The sequence below is a fragment of the Harpia harpyja genome, chromosome 1 (genome assembly GCF_026419915.1).
Source record: "Harpia harpyja isolate bHarHar1 chromosome 1, bHarHar1 primary haplotype, whole genome shotgun sequence".
Taxonomy (NCBI): Eukaryota; Metazoa; Chordata; class Aves; order Accipitriformes; family Accipitridae; genus Harpia; species Harpia harpyja.
Window position 1 is genome coordinate 5918098 of NC_068940.1, and position 24537 is coordinate 5942634.

General features: G+C 42.2%; 1 long non-coding RNA gene across 1 annotated transcript; it reads right to left on the reverse strand.

Annotated features, from left to right (window-relative positions):
• Nucleotides 1–463: 463 nt before the first annotated feature.
• LOC128139706 (uncharacterized) lies at nucleotides 464–4745 on the reverse strand. Its single transcript, XR_008234475.1, has 3 exons — nucleotides 4131–4745; nucleotides 3858–3983; nucleotides 464–675 (listed from the first exon to the last, which is right to left on the reverse strand). It is a non-coding gene; the product is annotated as an uncharacterized LOC128139706 (long non-coding RNA).
• Nucleotides 4746–24537: the final 19792 nt, after the last annotated feature.

Consider the following 24537-nt stretch of genomic DNA (forward strand, 5'->3'; position numbering starts at 1 on the left):
CTCTGCACCTAAAGAGGCACAAACTATTTTATGCATGGAAAGAAAGGAATATCGTGACTGACTGGCTAAAAACACCATAAGAGCCAAAGCAGAGCTTTGTACAGTTTTTACCTGACAAAAGCCAGCAAGATTAATCTGTCTTAATGATGCTGTGATGAAATACAACAACTTTAGCTTTACAGGGTCCTGGAACATTATGACAAACGCAGCTTCCCATATAATGATGTAAGAAGCTGAGAAGCTTGGTAAAACTGGACTTGTATTTTCTTGAAGTCTGTGAATTTGAAAGGTCCTCTTCACATAGTCTGAGGTCAGAAAAATAGAGGATTATATAGAAATCAGTGACAGTGGAAGAAGAGCCAATTGTATTTAGAAGTGACAGCAAAGATTCAGCACTTTAGCCCGTGTATACTGAACCATCAGGATCACTTTTCAATTGCTCTTTCTCTCACCTTGCCTCTTAGCAGATTCCTTGGCCTGTTCACTTGATTTTTTTTCTACCATCCATCTGGGTATATTTCTGAGATATTAGACTCCAAAATGTAACAGCAGTCAGAATAGTTTCTTCTGGGAATAGTTTATAAAAAAATACATACATATGTGCAAGATGGGGAAAGGCGAGATCGAGACCTTCGAACTCAAGTGGAGGACAGCAGGTGGATGACAATCCCAATGCTGCAAAAAAAGGAGAAGCAAGTAAGGGGATCAACCAGAAAGAATAGTTTTCTGCAGAACAGTAAATAGACAGAAATATTTGCCAAGTAAAAGACTACTCAGGTAGATAATACTGATTGGTCAGAAGAACAGAGCGAAGAAAAAAATACAAGAAAGAAAATGAGACCGCATTCTCTCTTCAGTTTAGGAATTTCTTAACCACTGTAAGACATGGATCCTCAGCCTGCCAGTAACACACCAACTCCTTTCACTCATCTGTGAACTCCAGGTTTTATTGCTGCAATGCAGCAGAGCAAGCATCTTTCACCCTGCTTTGCCATGAAGTCCAGAGGGTGTAAGAGGCTTAGTAACTGCTCCTGACTCCTATGTTGGTGTAAGAAGAATAGTTTAATAATTCTGGCAACCTTGTGCTACCAAAATGTTTTATAGACTTCTGTGGATGCTCTGGTTGGTGAACTGAGCGAGCTGAGTGTGCCCTAGTAACAAGCAGGAATGGGCACGCCAAAAGTGGTAGGAAGGCAGTTTTATCCATGCTCTTCTCTACTTAGGATCTGGCTCATTATATGAAGCCATATACCTCGAGGAACCACATCCACTTAGTTTGCGAGCTCCCTTCTCTCTGCTCTCCACCACTATAATGGAATTGGGGTTTCTACACTGGTATTTTGTGCCAGGTCTATATGAAGGACCAACACTGTGTGGCCATGGTCTCCCACAACACCCGTGTTTCACTATAAAAACAAACCCATCATCAAACGTAGGACATGCAGCAGACAGAGCCCACACAGGGCTTGCCTTGTATTATCTATTATCTATTGTATTATCTTGGGCTTGCCTTGTATTTTCTATTATCTATTATCTATTAGTACTGTGACCAACGCCAAGCTGCAGCCACAGCACTGACTGACATGTATTTCTCCAGCTTAGATTCCCTTGAACACGTTTCTATACGCAAATAAAACTGACACAAATGAATGAAGTTATTCCTCCTACAGGCTGGAAGGGAAGAAAATAAGCCAGTTGTTATAACTATTGTTGAATAGTTAGGAGTAAGTCCCCCACTTTCAGGATGAATGAATGGATAGAGATATTCAGCACAATTTTGTTATTAATAATTTACACTATCTTTCAAACTGCATTAAATCTGCCCAATGCATAGCCTCTACTCAGAATTTAAAATATCAAATTAGTTTATTGATTAACTTAATTTTCTGCTGGATACAGCACCTGCTTTGCATTTCAGAATGAGGCTTCATTACATTTGTATCTTTGTTGTTTATCTTCCACCAGGAAACTGACCCCCGAAATGTCATTATTCTGTAATAATATATAGAATTAACACCTATTGTAGTCACAGTCCTCAGAATGCAAATACAGGAGCTGACATGGTGATTTAATTGAATTTTACATGCCAGTTTGGAGTCACTTTCATTTAAATCCAACTTAGACGTGGCTGACAGTTTGAATATCACTATGCTGTAAGCCAAGAAGACAAACCAGTCAACCACGGCACTGCTAACTATACGGATTTCCCATTTTGCTAATGTAATTCCCTCCAGTTAACATGTCTTGGAAGCAGTATCTTTGGAAGTAAACAACTGCAGGAAGAAAAAAACAGATTTAAAGATGGCTTGACTTGTTCCTCTTGGAGGTGGCCACGTGAGATCTGGGGCCATGCTCTGGGGAAAGCAGAGCTGGCAGGCACAAGACTTCTATTATATCTGGACCCACTGCTTGTTTCCCTGTGAGCTGCTAAAGCATACTTAGCTCCAAAGCAAATAAATACAAGCTAGTGCACCCTGCTGCCCTGAAACTGTACAAGCCAATGACAATGTGTATGGTGGATGACACATACACTGCAGTCCCCCCAAATGAGGGAAGTCTTTGCTTCTCCTTGTCAGAGTGATTTAATTCAAATATTGATCATATGCAGCCTGTTGAAAAAAACTAGGCAATTCTTACCACCACACACCAGGGAATTAACTGCCCCTTCAGAGCTACATGTAATGGAACAACCTCCACTCTCAGTCCCTCTTTTTGCCCTCTCTCCCTCCCTTTATGTTCAAAAACTTAATTTTTAAACTTTAGCGTATGGAACAGCTGCTTCATAGTAAGACAAACTTGGCAAGTCTGAGGATCAAAGCCTGACCAAGTTTTGCAAGGTATGATTTATAGTTCCCTTTTTCTTGTACAGTATGCAGGGAAGCCAAGAGTGAATAATCCTTTTGGGTATCAGGAATCCAAAAGCCTTGTACCCTAGTGATAGCCAGCGTGAGGCAAATGGTCTAAACATATTTGTGCTAGATTTTGACAATACTGTTTCTTACCAGGGTTCATCTAAACCTGTAGAGATTATTGTATATTCCTACTTCATATAAGTGGCCTATACCATACAGTAGAATAGGTAGTTCACAAAAATTAGAGAATGCCACCAATGCAACAGATGCAAACCATTTTTTAAAGACAAACCTATTTATTTTTAAAATGAAACCTAAAAATAGCAACTCCCATATACACTTGATTTTAGAAGCAGGGGGAAGCAAACTCATTTGGAGTAGTTTTGCATAGCCACACAGCTTAGATTTTATTAGCTGGTTAGATTTTATTTATACTAAAAAAAAAGGTTGGATTTTATAAAAGCACTACCTTCACAAGTGTGCATTCATGTTGACACACAGGTCCCAACCCAGCTGCCAAACTTTTTGCTTTCTTTTTTTTTTTTTTACAACTATGTCCTTGTTTAGCTCTTTTTTTTTTTTTTGTGCCAGTCAGAAGCAATGGAAAGCAATTCCAGCTGATTTTGGCCAAAGAGACTGAATACATATTGTATTCTATTTCCACATACCAGAAAATGGTTTATTTTAAAACCAAACTAAGCAAAATAAACCAGTAACTCCAGTACAAAAATACATATCAAAGAACCAGAATCTGAAGTTTGAAGCAGTGCTAGTGATTGGTTTTTGGCATCTGGTGACAAATTTATTTCAAAAAGGACTGTAAATCACATGAGTCAGTCTCAGCCTCCACCAGTGCCAAACTTGGTCCTGATGTCAATGGCTCATCATTCCTAGTCTCGTTGCTGAAACACAAACCACCTTGCGGACAATATAGCCAAAGCACAGTTCATGGTGAAAATAAATACATTAAAAGATTTACTGAGCTGAACCCCATTCTGCAAATACCTGAGCATGTATGGCACAGAGAATTCTCCTGTGTCTGTGGTGTCAAGGGCATCCAACCGCTCCGCTGAACTCGCCAAGAAGTGCAGCACACTGCTCAAAGGACTCTTCTTTAGTCTGTCTGCAAATCTGGGAGGGACATATGAGCAAAGTTATTCTCTGCAGACTCCCAATCAGTTCAGTAGGAAATAATTTCTTAAAACTCAGGGTGTTGGGACTGATTTTAATGCCTTGTTTCATTGAACTTTGAAAGGTACACCTATATGCAGTCCTCACCTTTTCACTTGGATCCTTGTGGAGCTCTTGAAAAAGCAACATGATTTTCAATGTGGATAGAAGAAAGGCTTGTGCCATTGAAACAAAAACCTTCATGTTGATCTTTGGTAAGTAGTGACTCCAAAAGTAGGCCTGTATTGCCACCAACAAGGAAAGGGATGGCACATGGAAGTCAAACATTCGGATGTGAACTAAGAGCGAGGGAAAGAGCAGCAAAGGGCTTTCACAGTTGCCAGAGAGAGTGAGCAGAGATTCATGGGAAGAAAAACATAAATTTGGTGTGTCTGTGTGGATATCCATAAACATTCTGTCTTCTCAGTTGAAAAAAAAATAAAATAATAAAAAAAAAAAAATCAGATTTTGGAAGACAGGGGCTCCTGCTTTGTCTCTACAGCAATGAAGTGAAGACCTGGAAGGACAGAGCTGCACCAACCAGGGCAGATACATAAACCTGAGGTGGCTGTGTGGAGACTAAAGCCTGACTTTTTTTTCTGATTTCCAAGTTACCCACTCAGTGCTTGACAATATCAAATTAGAATAAACATTCTTATAAACCAAGCCCCTTATAAGGTGGGAAAACTTAAAAAATTACCATTTTCTCTACAATGAAGTTCTGCTTCTTCAGTAAAATGAATTCTGCTTAGGAACTCAGACTTCATGATGAGATAAAAGCAGTAGGATGGGGAGGAAATGTAAAATCTGGTCACTAGGGGAATTTGCTTTTAGGTCTTGATTTTCACTGTTCATGAATAGGGTTTTACACTTTTCTCTGCCAAACATTTAGCAGGGAAGCTGGCACAACTACAACAGACACAGTCTCTCCATCTGAACCTGCAAGAAGCACCTGATGATAAAGTATATGAAAAAAACAGTGTGCAAGTCCATAAATAAGACATGAGGCACTTGATAGGAAATAAAAGACTCTCCCACTCCCCCCTGCACACACACACACACACACACACTTTGGTTAATAATTGTGAAAATAATCAGTCTTTATATCACAAAACTGAGACAATTTCTTGATCAAAAAAAGGATCATTTCTAGGGGAAAGATGGGTAGAGTATGAAAAAATAAATGAAAGAGAAAAAAAAAGAAAAAGATTTAGTTAATTAAAAAAGAAAACTAGTAAAGACCAGGATCAGGAAACAGCAGTTTGTATCAATCTATTTAACTGATGGATAACAAGCTCCAGAGGGAGGAATTAAACTAGTTGTATGAGCCTTCAAGTCTCAGAAGAGAATTAAAAAGCATAATGTCTTATGTTGGGAAGATTGAACCTTTCATTTGGTTTGGACAAAATAAAATTTATAGCTTTGTTTGGCAGCAATAAGTATTTTTTTAAAGACTAAAATACACATTTAGATTTCATATTTGCAGTTTTCATAAAAGTAAACTTTGTGTTTCAGCTGATGGGAATACTTCAAGAAATAATACTGCCCTTCATCCTACAGGTACACAGACAAACACAACTGCAAGATCAGCAACCGCCTGTTTTTGTCAGACTTCTGAGACCACAGCCATTGAAGCTGCCCCACAAAACCACATAATTGAGAAACTTTTTAAAAAAAACAAAACCCAGACAACCAAGAAAAACAAAACTGCCCCAGAGAAAGATACAGATGTAGAGTATAACCTTTCCCCCTTTATATGGTGGCCTGAGTGTATAAAATGTCACAAATCCACCCTGTCTAAACACAATTAACGACTATATCGATGCTAGGTCTCCTTAGGCCCTGACAGGAGGCAGTAGTGGCAGTAAACAAATTTTGTTCTTAATTTAAGGTCCCTTTTAGCAGAAGAGTGTGAACCAGACTTGGTGCAAATGAGAAGGCCAGTGAAATCAGACACACTTTGCTCCTCCTGAGCCAAATCACTGCTGAGAATTCATCAACAATCCATAATATGTGAAGAATGATGGAAGTGATTCTATACCATCTATGATGTACAGGTGTCTTTAATTATATTTTCCAAGCATGAGAAACAGCAGTCACTGGCTAGATACCATTAAAAATAAGTAAGAAAGGAAAAGGTTAGAACACAAGAACAACTGAAGTTTGGCAACAAAGAACCCCTGTGTTCCCCAAAAAAGAGGCACATTTCTTCTTAGTCAGTACTGCCTGGAGAAGTATGTCCTCTTCCACTTAGCGTAGGGTGGGAGGGAGGGTGAAGGAACTGCTCTTTTGCACAAGCTTTTCCAGATGCCCCTGATTATCCCCCCAGATGTGAGGAATGCATATATCTGATGTGGAGAAAGATGAAAATCAGGAGGTTCTGTAAAACCTCACTGAACTCTGCCACTGGATAAACAGATTTGTGCCTAAGTTTATCATCAAAAAAAATCATCATTTACATCATCATGTAAAAAAAAAGATCTTGATATTTACTAAGTATCTGGATAGCAAATAATGAAAAAGATGCTATTAATAAACAAACACTGTTTACAACATTTTTCCTGCAGTAAACCCCAAAATTAAAAATGCAGCTTACAGAAGGACCAAACATTTTTTGCTGATAAGGGAAAGCAGACTTTTCCTTCAGTGACTTGAATGTATTCCAGCTACAGAAATCAATAGCTTCAGAGGTCAACAAAGCAGAGGTGCTGAGGCTGAATCCTGAAGTGAACAGGCAGCTAATACTGGAAAAATGCCAAAGCTACGTTGAAATTATTGGTGGCACCCTGACCTGACACAGCAAACCGAGGAGGAGATGTTGGTTAAGCTTTCAGTAAAAATGTCTTCAGCACTGGAAAAATGCAGAGCAGTAGCAGGAAAAGCAAGGTATTATCAGCACTTTCAGTTAAAATGGGTTCTGTCAGGGCAACACAACTGCTACAGTTAGAAAGAGTGAGAATTGCTCTTCCTGGCTGATACAATCTGTGAAGAGGAGAACCAAAAAGTACCAGGTAGTAGTTAAGAATTTTTAGCTACAAAACTTACTAAAAACCAGCTGGGTGAAAGAGCAGATAAGCAAACCCCATTTGAAAGGGCGTGTTTATTCAGGAAAATGAAATATTGGGGGACCATGGCAAGATGGGCAGCTGAAAATGAGGAATGGAAGCAACAGAAATTAAAGGGAGAAAAAGTCCTTCCTTTGTTGTGGGACTCCTTAACTAAGTAGACAGCAAGGTGTGTCAGAGCATGGCTGTGTGCCACACCGGTTTTACAGTGCTTTGCAGAAGGGACATTTGGGACCAATTCTTCTGCTAGAAGATTCTCTCAGCAACCTAATTCCTGACTCCAATTATCATGCCAAAACAACTGTCCCTGTAGGATGGTAGCACCAAGCTGTTTAATTCTAGGCAGGTCCCTTACTTCCACCGAGAACATGGAGAAGGACAGTGCCACAGCCCTTCTCCCATGCCATGACAAAACCCTTGCACCTGCGTGCTGTGGCTTTTCTGAACATCCAGCAGGTCACCAGCCTTGGTCGGAAAGCCCAAGCAAGCACATGCGTGTGGAAACTGTGGGGCAGCCAGCTCCTTGCCCAGAAGTTGCCCAAGAACAAGGGGAAGGACTCAGCTGCTGTAAGCAAAAGAGCAATTCGTACTCTTTCTCTTGGCCATCACCTTTGCAGTTGCTCCCGAGACCTACGTGGGGAACACGAACAGCCTCCTTTCAGCTGGGACGTTTCCCAAGCTCACGTCACCCCAGCGTGACTGGCTGAATGTCCCTCAAACAGTCAGGGAAGGAGTCCCCAGGAGGAGGATGGTGGTTAGAGAGAGGTGCTCGCTTTCACTGAAACAATCCACTTAATTAGACTACGGAAAGAAGGGGAGGAATAAATTACCCTAGTAGGCCAGAGTGATCACATAGGACATAAACCAGGCATTCCTGCTGTAGAAGATGTCTTCAATTAAGAATGAAATTCAGGAAAAGATGCTTTTGCCATCTTCGTTAAACTGAGCAATACCTTTGTAGATCCATTGATTTCCCCAGAGGACAGACAATACAAGAAGACAGAAGAGTGGGCTAGGACATCACAGCCATGTGGGTTGCAGTAATATTTATGGACGCCTCACAGATCAAAGCCACATTACACTAGGCATTGAGCAAACAAACCACAAAGCTCACCCAATGAGCTGCTACTTGCACATTTGCAGAAACACTGGTAAATACAGATGCCTGGGTAGGGCATTGGTAGTAACAAATTTGCAGGATAAGCAGCAGCCACAACATGCAATTGTTAGATCATGATCAAATATTTTTGCATTTTAATCATCCCTAATTTCCTTTAAATACATATCGATACAACTCTTTTTGTTGCCTTCAGTTTTCCATTTTCAGCCAGTGCTTAATGCATTCCTCTCCCCAACACACCCTCCCTATCCTGAACCCTCTCTTTTCCAACTCCTCCTCCCCCCACCCCCCTACCCCCAACAAAATATCTCTTTTTTTGAAAATATTGTGCTAATTTTTGACATTTTCTTTCTGGTTCCCCCCACTAATGTGCACAAGGACCTCCTCGGAGTGCAGCTCCATTTCAGAATCTGACATTAATCCCTACCAAATCACAGTCACAATAACTTGGTATTTATTTCATTGCTAAAAATACAAAAATTGTCCTATATAACATGACAAAAGGTTTGCTCTGTTAATAAAAGAGACACTGTTGCTACTGAATAAGCAAAGGCTTATTTTCTGACTTTAAAACTCAATATAATTAAACAGAGACGTTAATATTGGATTCCTAAGTAACATAGCTCTGCTAATGTCAATTATTCTTTGCAAACACAGTATGAGTTTTGATTAATGAAACAAATCAGTTCAACCTGCACCAGTGCATAAGCCCATTGTACTTTATATGACCTTGAGGTGACTGACTGCATGTTCCTTTCCCCAAAGGGTATTTTCAGTTTTTTACTTTCTTGTTCAGTCTTTTCATAACCATGGACTGCAGAGAGTCAGTTGGAACAGTAACACCGAAAAAGAAAAAAAAAAAAAAAAAGCACACAGATGGCTTTTAGCTCATGCATCAGGACTCAAGACTTCACTAAAAAAAATAATCTTCCTGAAGCAAAAGTCCTGAATGTCAAAGAAGAAAATAATGTATCCTCCAGACTAAGGTGCAAAGTGGGAGGCAACACAGCACAGACAACACCTGTTTGCCCTCCTGAAGCCTTCAGACTCTCTGATTATCTTCTCTGATCCTATTTCTGCTTTCCCTAGGGAAGTCAGTTCTTCATGTGTATTAAATTCATCACAGAGCTTTTACTGCACAAATGGGCCTTGCTGCTAAAGTGCCTCTAGCAATAGTTTGAGGTAGGTGGCTGCATCCTGGCAACATTTTCAGTGTTACTCTACTGGGTAGGAAAGGGCAACATTCATTCTTTTTTTCAGAGGCTGTCAGGAGACTATAGCACTATGCTACAGAAATTACATGTATCTTACACATATAGCATATCAGACATAAAAGAGATGTTTTTACTGGGGACATGAGCATTTTCTACATCAAGCTTCCATCAAAGTAATCTCACAAAGAGGTAGAAGATGTCCTTCATTTGATTTCTTCAACAAAGACCAAGAAAAGTCTAAAAGCCTTAAAAAGAGGATTATTTTTTCCCACCAAATAGTCATATTTAATTTGGAGAAAAGAAGCTCACTTGTATGACAGAGTTTACTTAGCACAAAGTTTTAAAACAAGCCAAGTGCCATACCACCCATCTGCTAATCATGGCTACCTGAAGAGCAATATATATTCTGGGACTGACTTGTTATATAGAACACGGGGCTGATAGGATTACCTGGCACTTTTCAAACACATGTAACCTTACTGAACTTTTCCATGTTTCATAAAACTGAATTTATTTGAGTGGTCCAGCCAAAACAGTTCAGCAACCTTTGGAAAAATGCTAAGGAAAACCACTCCAGCCTTGCTGCCTTCCCGTTTCTCTGGGAGAAGGGAGGGGAACACTCACACTGGTACTGCACAGCCAGTGCACTGCCTGACAAATTTAATTCAGCAATACAAATTTAATTCAGTTCAGGAACGGGCCCAGGATCATATTTCCATTTGATTAGCCAAAACACATGGAGTTTATGCTTGCTGCAGGAAGACAGACAACGACTTGATCTGATAGTAAGGCAAGCAGTCGAAATACTAACCCCTCAACATTTTGGAACAGATTTGAAGTGCTAGTGTGAGTTCATACCGTGTCAGCACTCTGCGTTACGTGGCTGAGGCATTTTTGATCTAGAGACCGTGAAATCAGACTTACTGCCAAAACACAGACCCATACTGCACCCCTGCTGCTATTGCTCTTAGCCATCTCTTATCGATTTCTGGCTTGGAAAGCTGGGAAAGGAAGGCTTAGAGAGCCTTTGTTCAGACTTTGTTGTCCATCAGCATGTTTTCATTCTGGGTGCCCAAACATCCCAGCAATTGAGACAGAGAACTGAGCCGTGCAGTTCCTCTCAACCTCAAGAGCTCCTTGTTCAACTGAAACTATGTCTGATAGTGTCCTAAGGACTTCGTTCAGAGGGAAAAATGAATATGCTTCACAATACAAGGTGTGCACAAGAACTACCTCTGTTTTCTTCCACAAAATCCCAGGCAAAAACATTTTCTGGAGCACAGGGAGAGCCAAATTCACCTGTAGGTGAATCTGGCTGAGAGAGTCCACAGATGAACATGGCTCAGTCTGCTGTTCTCTCCTCCCCTCTTCAGGCTCGAATACAGTGCCAGCTGGGCTCAAAATGCTACAGTGATATTTTCTTGGCAAGGCTCTTTATAACATGCTTAAGAAAACTAATTATTAGAAACACAGCCCACCTGCTGCATATGCTCTTCCTCACTCCAAAATTAGTTGGGGTATCAGACAGAAGGGAAATAACAGTAGGATCAACTTTTGACTTGCAGGTAATAACAGCCTCATCAAAACCAAGGCAAATAACACTATCGTGGATAATTATATGAACCTAGCATACCCCAGTAAAAATCACAAGAACACATGAGCTGTAATCTTCCTAAAAATTTGTTTCCCATTGAAATAAAAGCATTAGACCTCTAAATGGTAGTTTAAAATAAAGGCAATAATCTGTTTCCAGCTGGTACAATAATTTAATAAAATGCCTGCTGTGTCTCCAGGAATAATATTCTTCTTTCCTTGGCAACAAACATAATTACACTGGTTTTGGACCACCACTTAAGTCCATTCCGAAAGTGTTCTCACTCTAAATACAAGACATTCAAAAAGAATAATTTGCCATATGGAAGATAAGGAATTAAAAAAAGCAACCCGAAATGTGCAAACGATTTTGGGAAAAAAAATCTAGCAGAAGGTTGAAGTCACTTCCCTATTATAATTATTCATCTAATGTTTTAATAATAAGAAAAAAAAGCAGTCCTGCTCTATTCTCAACCAAATCCAAACTCCATACTTTTTAGGTGTTAAAATTCACACCTTCAAGCTGCAAGGAGGCAAGGAGAAGAGACAGCTTTCAAACAGCAATAGACTGGATGCAAATACTACCTGGAGCTGTACTTAATTATCTTGCTGATGTTAATTGGCCTTGTTTGTCAACAGCTAAAGAAGAATAAGGTGCTAGGTGTTGCTGAAGGGTTAATGTAGCACTGTTTGTAAGGCTGATTTCTTTAAAGATATCATTTACATAACGTATAATAACTATTTCTCTTCTCCAGGCTCCAGAGCAAATATTTGAGTAATAAAAATAAAAGTGATTATATTGTTGCTTTTCTTTTCCTAAAGCACAAATAAGAGAAGAGAGAGGAATAAAACTGTCTATGGCAGAACCGTCCCAGTGGTACAGTACATTTTTCAACATTTTGATGAAGCAGTTAGTTTGGACAAAATAGCTGTGTGTTTATGAAACAATGTTATTTAGCACTTTAAGCCTGGAGCTGACATTTGTTGTTCCCAAGCAGTGTGATCAAATTTGAATAGTAAAAAGAACACACTTTGTTTTCCTTTTCCCTGTGTACTTTTCAAAATGAAACATAAGATAAGGAGAGATCCATCTGTTGGCATTTCTTGGAGAATCAGTCAACAGCAGCTTCATAATAGCCAGCATGCAGCGAGGTGACCATAACTCAAGCACACATGGTGAACAAAGGGAACACGCAAGTATGAGGAGGATGGAACTAGCTGTAGGTACTGCAATTCAACAAGACGAGACCTCATGAGGTTCGACAAGGCATGAGGTTCAACAAGGCCAAGTGCAAGGTCCTGCACCTGGGTGGGGGCAATCCCAAGCACAAATACAGGCTGGGCGATGAGTGGATTGAGAGCAGCCCTGAGGAGAAGGACTTGGGGGTGTTGGTTGATGAGAAGCTCAACATGACCCGGCAATGTGCGCTCACAGCCCAGAAAGCCAACGGCATCCTGGGCTGCATCAAAAAAGGCATAACCAGCAGGTCGAGGGAGGGGATTCTGCCCCTCTGCTCCCCTCTGGTGAGACCCCACCTGCAGTACTGCGTTCAGCTCTGGGACCCCCAACATCAGAAGGACATGGACCTGTTGGAGTGGGTCCAGAGGAGGGCCACAGAGATGATCAGAGGGCTGGAGCACCTCTCCTGTGAATACAGGTTGAGAGAGTTGGGGTTGTTCAGCCTGGAGAAGAGAAGGCTCCAGGGAGACATTATAGCAGCCTGCCAGTACCTAAAGGGGGATGTACAGGAAAGATGGGAACAGACTTCTTAGTAGGGCCTGTTGCAATAGGACAAGGGGTAATGGCTTTAAACTGAAAGAGGGTAGATTTAGACTAGATATAAGAAAGAAATTTTTTATGATGAGGGTGGTGAAACACTGGAAGAAGTTGCCCAGAGAGGCGGTAGATGCCCCATCCCTGGAAACACTCAAGGTCAGGCTGGACGGGGCTCTGAGCAACCTGATCGAGTTGAAGATGTCCCTGCTCGCTGCAGGTGGGTTGGACTAGATGATCTTTGGAGATCCCTTCCAACACAAACTATTCTATGATTCTATGATTGTAAGAAATTCATAGTCCTCAGCAAATGCATTCATCACTCCTCTAGGAGGAATATAGCAGCAATGTAAAAGTGGTGGTAGATAAATACTTCAGGAAATTTTGTTCAGCAACAAACAACTGTACTGTAAAGTCGCATGTATATAACAACACAAAAATATATTCAAAACCCAGCTATTTATTACTGACTACAGCTTTATGGGGAAAAAAAAAAAAGAATGCTGTCCTGCTCACTGTCAACAGTAAAGCTTTTGATTAAATAACTGGTTTGACTTTTCATGCTCCTAGCAGTCTAAGAACAGCAACAACTTAAAAATTTGCATATATTCCCCCAAATGAGTAACACCCAGGTTGTCTCACTAGCCCCATTAGAGACATATGCCTTTGCCAAAGCAGCACTTATTCTCACAGTGTGTTGATGCTGCAGAAAGCAAAGGTCCCCAGGCTGTTCCAAGTCAAGACTCACTGGAGAAAGCTAATGGTGCTTCACCCCTTGCAGTGCTCAACCCCTCAGGTGGTTGCACCGAGGCTGCTCTTGCTGCCTTCTTAAAGGCTAATTACAGAAACACAGAAGGGACCTACCTGAGGTGGCCGCGGGTCCTCTAGCTGGTCCACAGCACTGCTTGCGAGCCACAGCTGAGAACAGCGGTACCCAAGCTAGCTGGAGGCTGTGGCACCTTGGAGCTGCAGGTACATCTGTCCAGCCGAGACACTCAAGGGAAGCTACTCCAACTTCTTGAGCTTCAGCACTGAAAGCAATTTGGAGTACAGAAATTCCCTCAAAACCCTGGGCAAGCTCACTGTGCTCTCAGATGAAGAGGTATTTTCCACAGCATAACCCTTCCCCTCACAATCTCTCCCATTCCTTTTCAACACGAACTTGTCACAGGCCTATGCCACTTACTTTCTTGCCTTTTAACAAGGATCCATGCACAGGCCACCTTTTCCTATATTATTCAAATTCACTCCTCCTTAAAGTGAATAGTATGTAGAAACTCCAACAGACATAACAAAGAATAACCTTTAATTTAAGATAGAAAGGTCAGTAAGAAACATCAGACCCACAGTCCTGCTTGTTCCCAGTGACTTTGTGTTCACCAAGTCTCTTTAGAGTAGAGCTGGCCAAACGGGAAATACTAATTTGGGCACAATTAAAATATTTCATGGGAATGTATCCATTTTGTCTAAATTCAGAGGAAATTATATAAAAATGATTATTCTTATAAAGGCCAAAATGTTTCCTTTTGACATTTAAGCTCTTTAGTATAAGTGACATAGGATTGTGGGGGAATCACAACCAACTATACTTTGTACATACGAAGAGGTCATTATTTTCCAGGGAGCTCCAAGTCTAAATGGACAAGAAAAATAAATGGGGATATAACATCCAAACACAGGACTAGGTTGTAATACTTTCACTCACATTAAAGAATAATTTTTTATAGAAATAATCCCACTAATGTCAGGGCTGCTGATAAAATAAAGGACCTTATTTGCCCAAAAAAGATGATGGTCTGGCTTAACCCAATCAAGCTTAGGAAAGGCAAATATCCCGTGCAACCTGTGATCTGAATGTATTTGATGGCTTTACTTGTTTGCTACTTTTAGTTTCATCACAACCCCTAAAGACTCCACTTTGTATTTACTTTGGCCAACTTCAGCCAAAAGCCTGAGGTTTCATCCCTTCCTAATCTTTCGCAAAGTGATGAGGTACAGCTGTTCAGATCTGTTTTCCAGAGTTTTGCTAGTCCTCGCTCTACAAAGTCTTTTCTGAATGTGATTGAGGAGAAATAATTGGAATTAAATAACTTCAGTGAAACAAACTATTCTGGATAGCTACAAGTCATGATCATCTTACAGAAGGCACAATAAAAAAACAACCACTTGGTGAGAGAGGGATAGTGAAATTTAGCATTTGCAAGTAACTTTTCAGAGACTCTGGCATCCACCAGATCTCTAATTCATCGTAGGTTTAGAGCTGTTCCATAGCTTTTCACAGCTACAGATTTATATGTTCGGCCTTTGATAGGGTTTTCCAGTCCAAGCCAGTGGCCCTTCTGGAGAATGACTGATCTCTTCCAGCAGCCTTTCTCTCTCTCACACTTGTATGGATTTGATGCTCGTGACAGCACCAGACTTACAGTTCTGGAAACCAAGCCTCCCTCTTTATGCACTAAACAGACATAGCTAGCTCCAGCCTGCTCGCCTGCTGGCCTGGAGGCGGGTGAAATCCGTAACAGCAATAATCTAGCTCTTTAAAGCATTCTTTACACTTGCATACAGTAGGAGGAAATACAAGCAAGTGGTGAGGCCACCATTTCACTGTGACAACTCAAATCCTTGGTTCTGCTGGTGAGTGACCAACCAATTTCTAAATGAGTGCTGTTTGGTAAGGAGCTCTGTTCAGTGGGAAGCAGGTATATACATCATCCGTCTACTTCACAGGGGTCAACAGCTCTAACATGGCAGACAAGCTACTGTAGCTGACATCCATCAAATTCAAACCTGGAACATCTACAGCCTTTCACATCTAAATTGCTTTTCCTCTGTTGGCCATGACTTACTATAATCAGCACTCTTTCGGGGTAAGATTCCAGCTTCACTGACATCAGGGGTGAATGGAGCAGAGATTTCACCTTCAGTGCTCACAATCACAGAATTACCGAGCACTCAGGTTTGGGGGACTTGCCAAGGTCAGTGGGCCCAGCTCCCTGCTCAGAGAAGGGCCAGCTTTGAAGTCAGAGCTTGGTCAGCATAAAACCTCGGCTGTACTAGAAGAAGAAAAAGAAGAAAAACTGATTGCTTTGTCTTCCTGGAAGAGGCTTCCAAATTAAGGCAACCATTTATTTATTTATTTATAGATTCTCTGTTATCTACTCTTAGGTATAAAGAACCTTTCACTCCGAAATCACTCATCCTCTCATTGCAGTACAGCCACCTCCTGAAACTAAATATCCACAGCCTGTTTTTGCACACCCTCCTGCCCCCAACAGTGCTTCAGACGCTGCTTTTTGCCTCCAGCCCTCAGCAACCGAGATCCTGCCTCTCCGCCTGCCCACGGCTGATTTCCTTTGCTGTCCCTCCGGCCCAACGCCCAGCTTCTGCCCTTCCTCCCCCTGGGTGCAGCAACATCACCGCAGAGCCTGAACTAACAGCAGATTTATTAGGCTGGCCTCTGCTCCGCTCCAAATTCCACTTTTAATATTAGTATGTCTCATTAGTGTGCACACGTGGCCAGCTGAGAACCAAAGGAAACACAGAAATCACTCAGCACTCCCATTAACAGACATTTTAAAATTTTGCTTTAAGTATAGACATGAGGGGGAGACTAAGGCATTTTATCTGTACCTAAAGAAATCAGTGGCAAAATTTGCCAACTCTAATCTATGCAGCATAAAGGTCTGTTATCTACTGCAAAATGCAAGATAAAACAAACAGCCCCCAGCAGAAACGCTGTGAAGAAACCTTCCAGTCAAATGTGTCATGAGAAATACAGCAAGAAAAGGTTTTCCCCAGATGAGGCAGAGGACAGAAGTGTAGAAAACAGAGGTCACACTTCCTTTTTTGGGAATGGTTCACTGTGGTTTTAAAGAACAAAAAATGTGGTGTGTCAGCCACTGGCAGAGGAAAATGGTAAGTTATACTATTTTCAGCTATAGATCTAAACCTTTGTTTAGTTTGGCTTCTTCCCCAATCAGGTTACTCCTTAACCTCCTGTCCTCAGCAATGCAACTCCCACCTCCTTTATTGCTAGACAGCAAGGCACTTAAAGCAGAAGACATCCTTGGGGGAGGTCACACAGAATTGCTCAGAAAAAACAGTTCATTTAAAAGCTACCCGAAGCTCAGGTTGAGTCCTACCTGCTGCGTACGCTTGAGGAATCTCTTCTGATAGTGTTAGGCTGCCTGTAAGTATAACACAAAATACTGGGGTTTTCTCATAAGGGCTGCAGGGTATTTACTCTAACTGAATTTTGAATACTGATTCCACTTACACCATCACTACACGTCCCAGAAATTAGCACCTCTGAATTCTTGTATTCACAAGGCTGGCAAGCATATTTTTGGGAAAATATTACTGCTTGTACCACACATGCAAAATTTGCTGTCCATGGAAATTACAGCCAATTTCAGCCTCAAGGCTAAACAAACCAGCCTCTTTGTAGGAAAATAAAAGGGGAAAACTCAACATAGGAAATATTACAGAAAATGACCATTCTCTTGTGCTCTTCCCTGTCATACACGCTCTCCTCTGGCTTTAACCATGTGCTTAGATTCTGATGACACAAAAGGGAAGAATTCCTGCTGCTTCTTCTTGCATGTCAGTAGCATTAGTAACATCACTCTCTCATCACTGTCTATAATCTCGTCTCACTGATGACACGACATGCCAGTTTTATACAAATGTTCAGTTAACATTTTATATACCACGAAGCCCTTAGGTTATTTTTTAATGTAATATACACACACATTCTCTAGAAATTATTTTATCTGCCCTTATGGTTGTTTTGGAGCTATCTGTATCTCACAAGCAAAAAACCTGCTACAAATTAGCCATGTGTAAACACAGTGAAACCCACAAAAGGACTTGAACATTAAAAATGCTTCTATTACCACATTCAACTCCTGGTGTTCAGCTTTCCTGCCATTCTCCTCTCCAAGTTACATGACCTCCTCCAGGCCTTGGCTTTGAAGACGAGTCTCCAACCCTCTGGGAGCGAACCTACACCTCTCAGAGTAATGGGTACCTGGGGGTGACTACACGTGTCTCCACTGTTCCTATGGGAACCTGCTTTGAGAGTTTTAGGGATACCGAAGGGACAGGGCAGTTCTGCACGGCAGGTTTAGCTCTTCCAGTAACAGACCACCACCTAAAGCAGGGGTCCCGCTTCCCCAGCCTAATACTCCAACCTCCCGCTGCTGGGGCTAAGCAAACTTCTTAAAAGACGTAGACCTTCAAACATTGAGTCATTTCCTGCTAGTGTAACTCCCTGCACTGGCTCACTGCAAAAGCAAAGGAAGGTAGCAAGGTAATAGCCTCTTTGAAGGCACTAAGCCTTTAGACTGGTTTAACATTATCCATAAAGTGTACCCTCGACCCTTTGCGGAATTACTGCTTTTCTCCCAGTCAAGGTCTCTGGCCCAGGAGCTTTCTACCTAGCCCAGCCCTGCACTGCAAAGTTAACTATCAGAGGTGGGCAGTGCTAGCAGAGGAGGGGTTTTATGCTTGTTTTTCCCTGCAGTGTAATTCTACGTTTTGAAACAGGGAATACATTTAGTCTTCATATTGAGGCAGAAGAAAAGACAGTTAATAAAAGGAAGGGTAGACCCTTCTTCCTTTTTTTTTTTATTTGTTTGTTTTTTCAATAACCAATGGACAACAGACTTGTTTAGACAGATGCTTACCACTCTCAGTACCTGTGAGCATGCTCTCTTTGCTTATTCACTTCGTCTGCTCAGTTCAGTATCTACATCTCAGTCTGGAGGCTTTGCACATTGACCATTTGCTCCGATCTCTTCTTAATCTGTTGCTTGCTCCTTTTCTTTAACGTAAGCTTCTCCCATGTCATTCTTCTTGCTAGGACTGGTTTCCTCAGCTGATTCTGCAGAGTTCTGTGGTTGCATCCAGGAGACCCAACACCATCTGCCCACAGTGACAAAGACATGAAGGGGCCTCCACTGCTCCATCAACAGATTAAACCTCAGGAGCGTCCTGTGCCCCGTGGGACCTCCGTGAAGGCTCCACATAACTGGCATTCCAGACAACTCACATTTGAGAATGCCTCCCACAGAGCCTGCTGTGAGTCAGCTTTGTGTGGTGAATGCTGGAAACGGGGCAAGGTCTGCATTAACACAGCCATGCAGCGTGCACAGGACTGCAGTTTCAGATAGGCAACTTGCAATGGCCACATCTAAGTATCTGTCTGAGAAATTCCCAACCGGTTCTAGTTTGGTGGTATTTCTCAGGCAGAAATAGCATCTCTTTGGGAGGGAAAAGCTGTCAAAAGAATACATACAGGCTGGATTCCAATGACGGATAAAAAAAGATAGCTTTCACGAGACCAGGAATGGTAATTCTCCAAGCTGGAGGTCATCCTGCCTTCAGAACAAGATGTCTCATGTTGTCTTTGGGAAGGAAGCCATGATGCTGATGGATGTGCATCAAGCTATCACTGAAAAGCAGCAGGGGGGGAACCTCATCACCAGTTGGATGAGGAGAAGGGTGCCTTGAACATCAGAAAGGATGGGGTGAAAACCACCATTAATACCACTACCACCACCATGGGGCTCAACCTTGAGCCACCAAAGCTGAGCCCAGCACAACCTTTACCTCCTTTACCACAAGCCCATCTTGAATACACTAAGGACACGGCTGAACTTTCTGAAGTTACTAGACTATGGCTGCATCCACAATGGGGGGAACAGGGAATACATCTGTTGATCAGGCAGATCGCTACGCCTGTGGTGTAGCAGGGGGTATTGCATAGGAAAAAAGATGCCAGCCAGAAAGGTAGACACTGGAGGGCTGATGATACAGAGCTGGTGCAATCAGCACTAGGGTGTATAAATAATCCATGATGATCAGCAAGACCTTAGAGACTGACAGAAAAAAGTCATAATGGTTATTAATAATTGAGGCCATTCTCAAAGTGCCCTGGCACACTATGTGTATTCCCTCAAGGACCGTGACAAAGTGTGGCAGTGATCCTGTCCTGCACATCTAAGGCAGTGACTAGCCGATAATCTGCAAGAGACCGGCACTGGCGCCGGGGTTATCAAGTCAAGTCCCCAAGATAAGGCGGCCGACTGGCCCTGCAGCAACCACTGCTGCTCGCTGCGGTGTGTTTGCCTTTCTGCCCGTCTCCTGCTTCTCCCCTTTGCCCGGAGCTGCCTCAGCGTGCTGGCAGGGCTGAAGGGTGACAGGCGGGATGTGGGTGCAGCATGCACGGGGTGCAGGCGAGGTACCAGGGAGCGCCGGCATCGCTGCTTGGTGCCAGCGGCACCCCACGCGGCGTACAGCGTGGGTGGCCCCGGGGGCTGCCGGGGTGCCTCGGTAGCTCCTCGGATGGACATACATGGGCAATAAGCAGGGGGTATAACTGGCCTGGTGTGACCTAAAGGGGTAGCGTGGCCACGTCCACACATTTCCCTTAGCCGCGCATCTTCGCTCGGCTCAGTTCAGGAGGAGACACCCATCTCTTCATTCGCTCAGTCAGTCTCCCCACCCAGCCCAGCTCTCTAAGTACGCTTATTCCATAAACACTCACTGATGTATTGCAGTGGGAAGGGCACATCCCAGCCTGCCACAACTAACAGGTAGCACATTACACAAAATAAGGTCTGAAGTCCAGGCTCAGTTGAAATCCGCAGGGCAACTCACATCTTTATATTACACCCAAACGAAGTTTTCCTCTTTTCTGCCACCCTTTATTCATTTTTCTCTGGTTTTGCTGCTTTACGTTGTACATCTTTTCAGGACAGAGACAGTGTTTTTTAACCACAAAGGGCCACTGTTATTTCAACAATCAGTTGTTCCCCGTGTGCCCTAACACCCCCTCACAGCACTGTCATTATCACAACTGCAACAGCATCTCAGGGCCCATGTACAGACAATGTGTACTAACAGATTTAATGGTCTTAACTATCAAAAAGACAAAGGTTTCCCCACCCACCCACCTTTTTTTACTATTTGTTCCATTTGCTATCCAAATGTCAGCGTTCATTGTCTGCAAAATGACTGTTGAACCAATGATTATGGTGTGGCGTATTTCCTCTGAGTGACAGTGCCTGCACAATGACTTTTCTCCAACACACTCAGCAGTCAGCATTAAATATTCTTGGCGTGCAGCCTGAATAACAACACACATACTGAGACCTGCCAGCATTGGAAAGTCCCTAAGTCCCAGGAGCTAAGATTAATTGCCAGCTTTTCTTAAAATTTTCTCACCACTCCACCCAGTTTCTCGGGTCTTCCCACCCACTACAATCTTACAACTGCCTTTGTGGAGTTTCATAAAACTTCCCCAGACAGTTTCAGATGAGTGGAGAGCACTTAAACTCCCCCTTGACTTGACTGGCTTCACAGGCCAACAGTGCTTTCCTTGACTTTACGGAGGGAGACTCGACCAGGTACACTTTTGCCTCTCTTTATTACCACTCAGGACTCTTCCCAAATTTGTTCGTCTCTGAGGCAGGGGTATGGGAAATATGATGTTTAAGAAAAAGACAGCAGAAAGCACTCCTGTAACCTACTTAACCCCTCTTTTAAACCAGGGTATGAAGGCAAGTCCTGTGAGATGCTAAGCATCATTAACTTCCATTAAGTATAGATGAGATGAGGGCACTTGTACTAAAGACTACAGCCTGAGTACTTCTCACTGCTAAGCCCAAGTTTATGCTAGTGGTGGAAAAACACAGAAGGAATAATACTATCACCTATTTCTTAGCACAGATCACCCTTTTGCTCATGTAACATTGCTCTCTAAACAACAAAGAGGTTTCACAATCATGAACCACAATCCCCTTTTCACCAAGGACTCTAAGTATGATGAGAAACTGGGGAAACAACCACACGGGAAATGAGAAAGCCCCTCTTCTGGCATTTCCAACTAAAAGGAAAGCAGGAGGTATGAAAAACCTTCACATATTTTTCACTTTGGCTTTCCACCCACAGTGGTTAGGATCAGCTTTGAAGAACCACCAAAGTTTTTGATCAAAGTTTTCTGGATAAGACAACTTGGCCCATTAATGTAGAATGGCATTTTTTTTAAATGAAAGGTGTGGGTTTTCCTTAAACAGATGCCTGTAAAGGCATCTAACTCCTGAAGGCTTGAGCATCCTGGTTTAACCAGTTTTAGTGAGCGAGTCAGTTCTGATAGAGCTTACTAAGAAAAATGCAGCTCATCTGCTCTTTCTCTCACAAGCTTCTCTCCACTGCTTCCTAGCTCACCTGCTATTATATTTAGGACTGATCTGAGTTAGGAACTCTAACAGACGCTTTATATTAATCACTGAAAAAGACTGTTATGTTGCCCATTTCTATTTTAGACCTTTGGCTCCAACCCCAGGCTTTCAGCTCTTAGAGTGAGCAATGCCAGACTTTTGTTTTTCTGTTAGCTTTTTTTTTCCATAGGTGCCTAAGAAGCACTTGCAAAACATTTCAAGCAGCTGCCCATGCAAAACATATTCCCTAGCTACTCTGTGTGTATAACTTCAACTCCCTGACTGCCATGCTTATAACTGCATTTATATCTGTACATAACTTGAGCATCTACACCTGAAAAAAACTCTCTCAAAATCAAACAAGCGGCCAGACATCATCAGGCTAACCTCCAAGCAACTTTCCAGCAGTTTCCATAATGGCCTATGTACGCAAGCAGATGTAGATCTTTATTGTTTTACTATCTGATTGAAATACAATGCTTTTTAAAAATGACCGCTTGCAGGTAAAGAGACATAGCCACCTAAACCCTCAGTCAGTCTCTGTTTGTACTAGGTGGTGTTTTGAGTATACTGTCAAAAGTACCAGATCTGCTTTCATCCTCCAACACTTTAAGTTAATGGATTATAAATGAAACTTATCTAAAAGGAGTTCCAGTCACAAGATATTATTTCAGCATAAATATCCAAGGAACTGGGTGTTGATTAACATATTTCTTTTAAGGTTCAGTCATTAAGGTTAAGTTAAGGAAACAGATTTCTCTTGCGATCTTCATGAATATGATGGACAACTACCTGTGGAGCTTCTCTGTAAAGTAGTAGTAAGAATCATTTACAAAACAGTCAGGGCTTGGAAGGCAATCAGGTTGAAACACAGCTGTTAAAAAAAAAAAAAAGTCAAAAGCCAATGGTGCAAATTTGAGAAACAAAACACCTCAAATATTAGTGAACTGATGACACCATGGTACCATGCTGATTCAAACTACTGGGCACATTTTGGAAGTGGAACACATTTTTGTAGCAAACTGATCAAACTGATGCTGTACTACCAGGAGTGCAAACTAGTATTTTGTGGAGAGCACTCCCATCAGCTACCTGCTGGCTGGCATGATGTGTGTTTCAACAGCTGTGGATATTTTGGCAGTACCACCTTTGCTCACTGCAGCGATTTCAGTCGTAAGAGGCCTATTCTCTCTTCTCTCCTACCCACTTCGAGATTTCAAGCTAGAAGCAGCACCTTTTTCAACCACAGGCACCCTCTGGCAGGGGTTAAAAACATGGGACATAGGAAGCTTCCAGTACTCCCCTTCCCCATCCTCGCACACACGCGCTGTATACCAACAGCCAGTAATAGGCACCATACGTTTAAACTCGTATTTTGCACTTCCCTAAGGCAGAAATTCCCTCCTTGCTGCCTCGCTCCTCCTCAGCTGATGGAGAGAGCAGCCGAGCCCAGCAGCTCGCCTGGGAGGGCGGTGGATGCGGGCGCTGACTCGCAGGACACTCGCACGCAGGGCTCCACGGGGCGGTGGGCGTCTCGGGGACCCCTCCAAAGTACCTGCCCGTCGCTTACGCTGCAGCACGGCACTTGCAGCATCTCTACAGCTCTCCGTCATCTCACCAAGCGAGGCAAGACTGTCCAAAGCTATTAGAGACAGCCCCCACCCCCCAAAAAAACCCTCTGTCAAATATATTTCCATATTAGTACGAGCAATCGATTTTTAAGTGTAATATTCTTCAACTAAGCCAATTAACATATCACTTCTTCTACAGTGGCATTTTCCTGGGAGAGGTCTCTCTCTGGGGAAGACCTGAGCAGGTTCAATTGACCAGACTTGCTTTCTAGAAAGGACTCTTCCAAACATCTGGCCCTCCAAAAGCAGAGAAGGCTTGCTCAGAGCCAGGACATTATGGACTCACATACTACTGACGTGAAAAAATAGACCTCGTGGCAGTTCACACTAGAGAAATGGCTATTACATGCATTGATGTATTTCAATTTAGTCTTTGAAAAATAAAAGGGCAAAAATGTTCTTTTTTTGCAGTTTTCAGTTTAGTGGCCATAACTGTCCTTTTAATAATCACATTACAGAAGTTTTCAGACCCATAGACAGAGTACAGAAACAGCATCATGAAGTGTGCAACACTAACTTCTCTTGAAATAGCATTATTACTGTAATAAGACACGAGTTCGGGAAACTTGATGACCATTTCTGCAATGGAAGATGGACGCAATCTTCCTTACAGAAGGATGCAATTCTAAAGCAACTCGCTACCCATAACTCTAAGAGTATGTGAATGTAAAGGACAAAAGATTTTTGCTCATATTAAATAAAAAATAAGGAATATTACAATTACAAGCAAGGTCACCTTCTCCCTGTTCAAGTTCTTTGTAAGTAATACAATGTGAAAAGGAAGTATGAGACCTTAGAGTCACTTATCCTCTGGCTCTGTTTTTCTCTAATTAATTAAATGGGTGAAAAGCAGGAGCTCAGGGCCCATAGATCAGCATCAGCACAATGCATTTC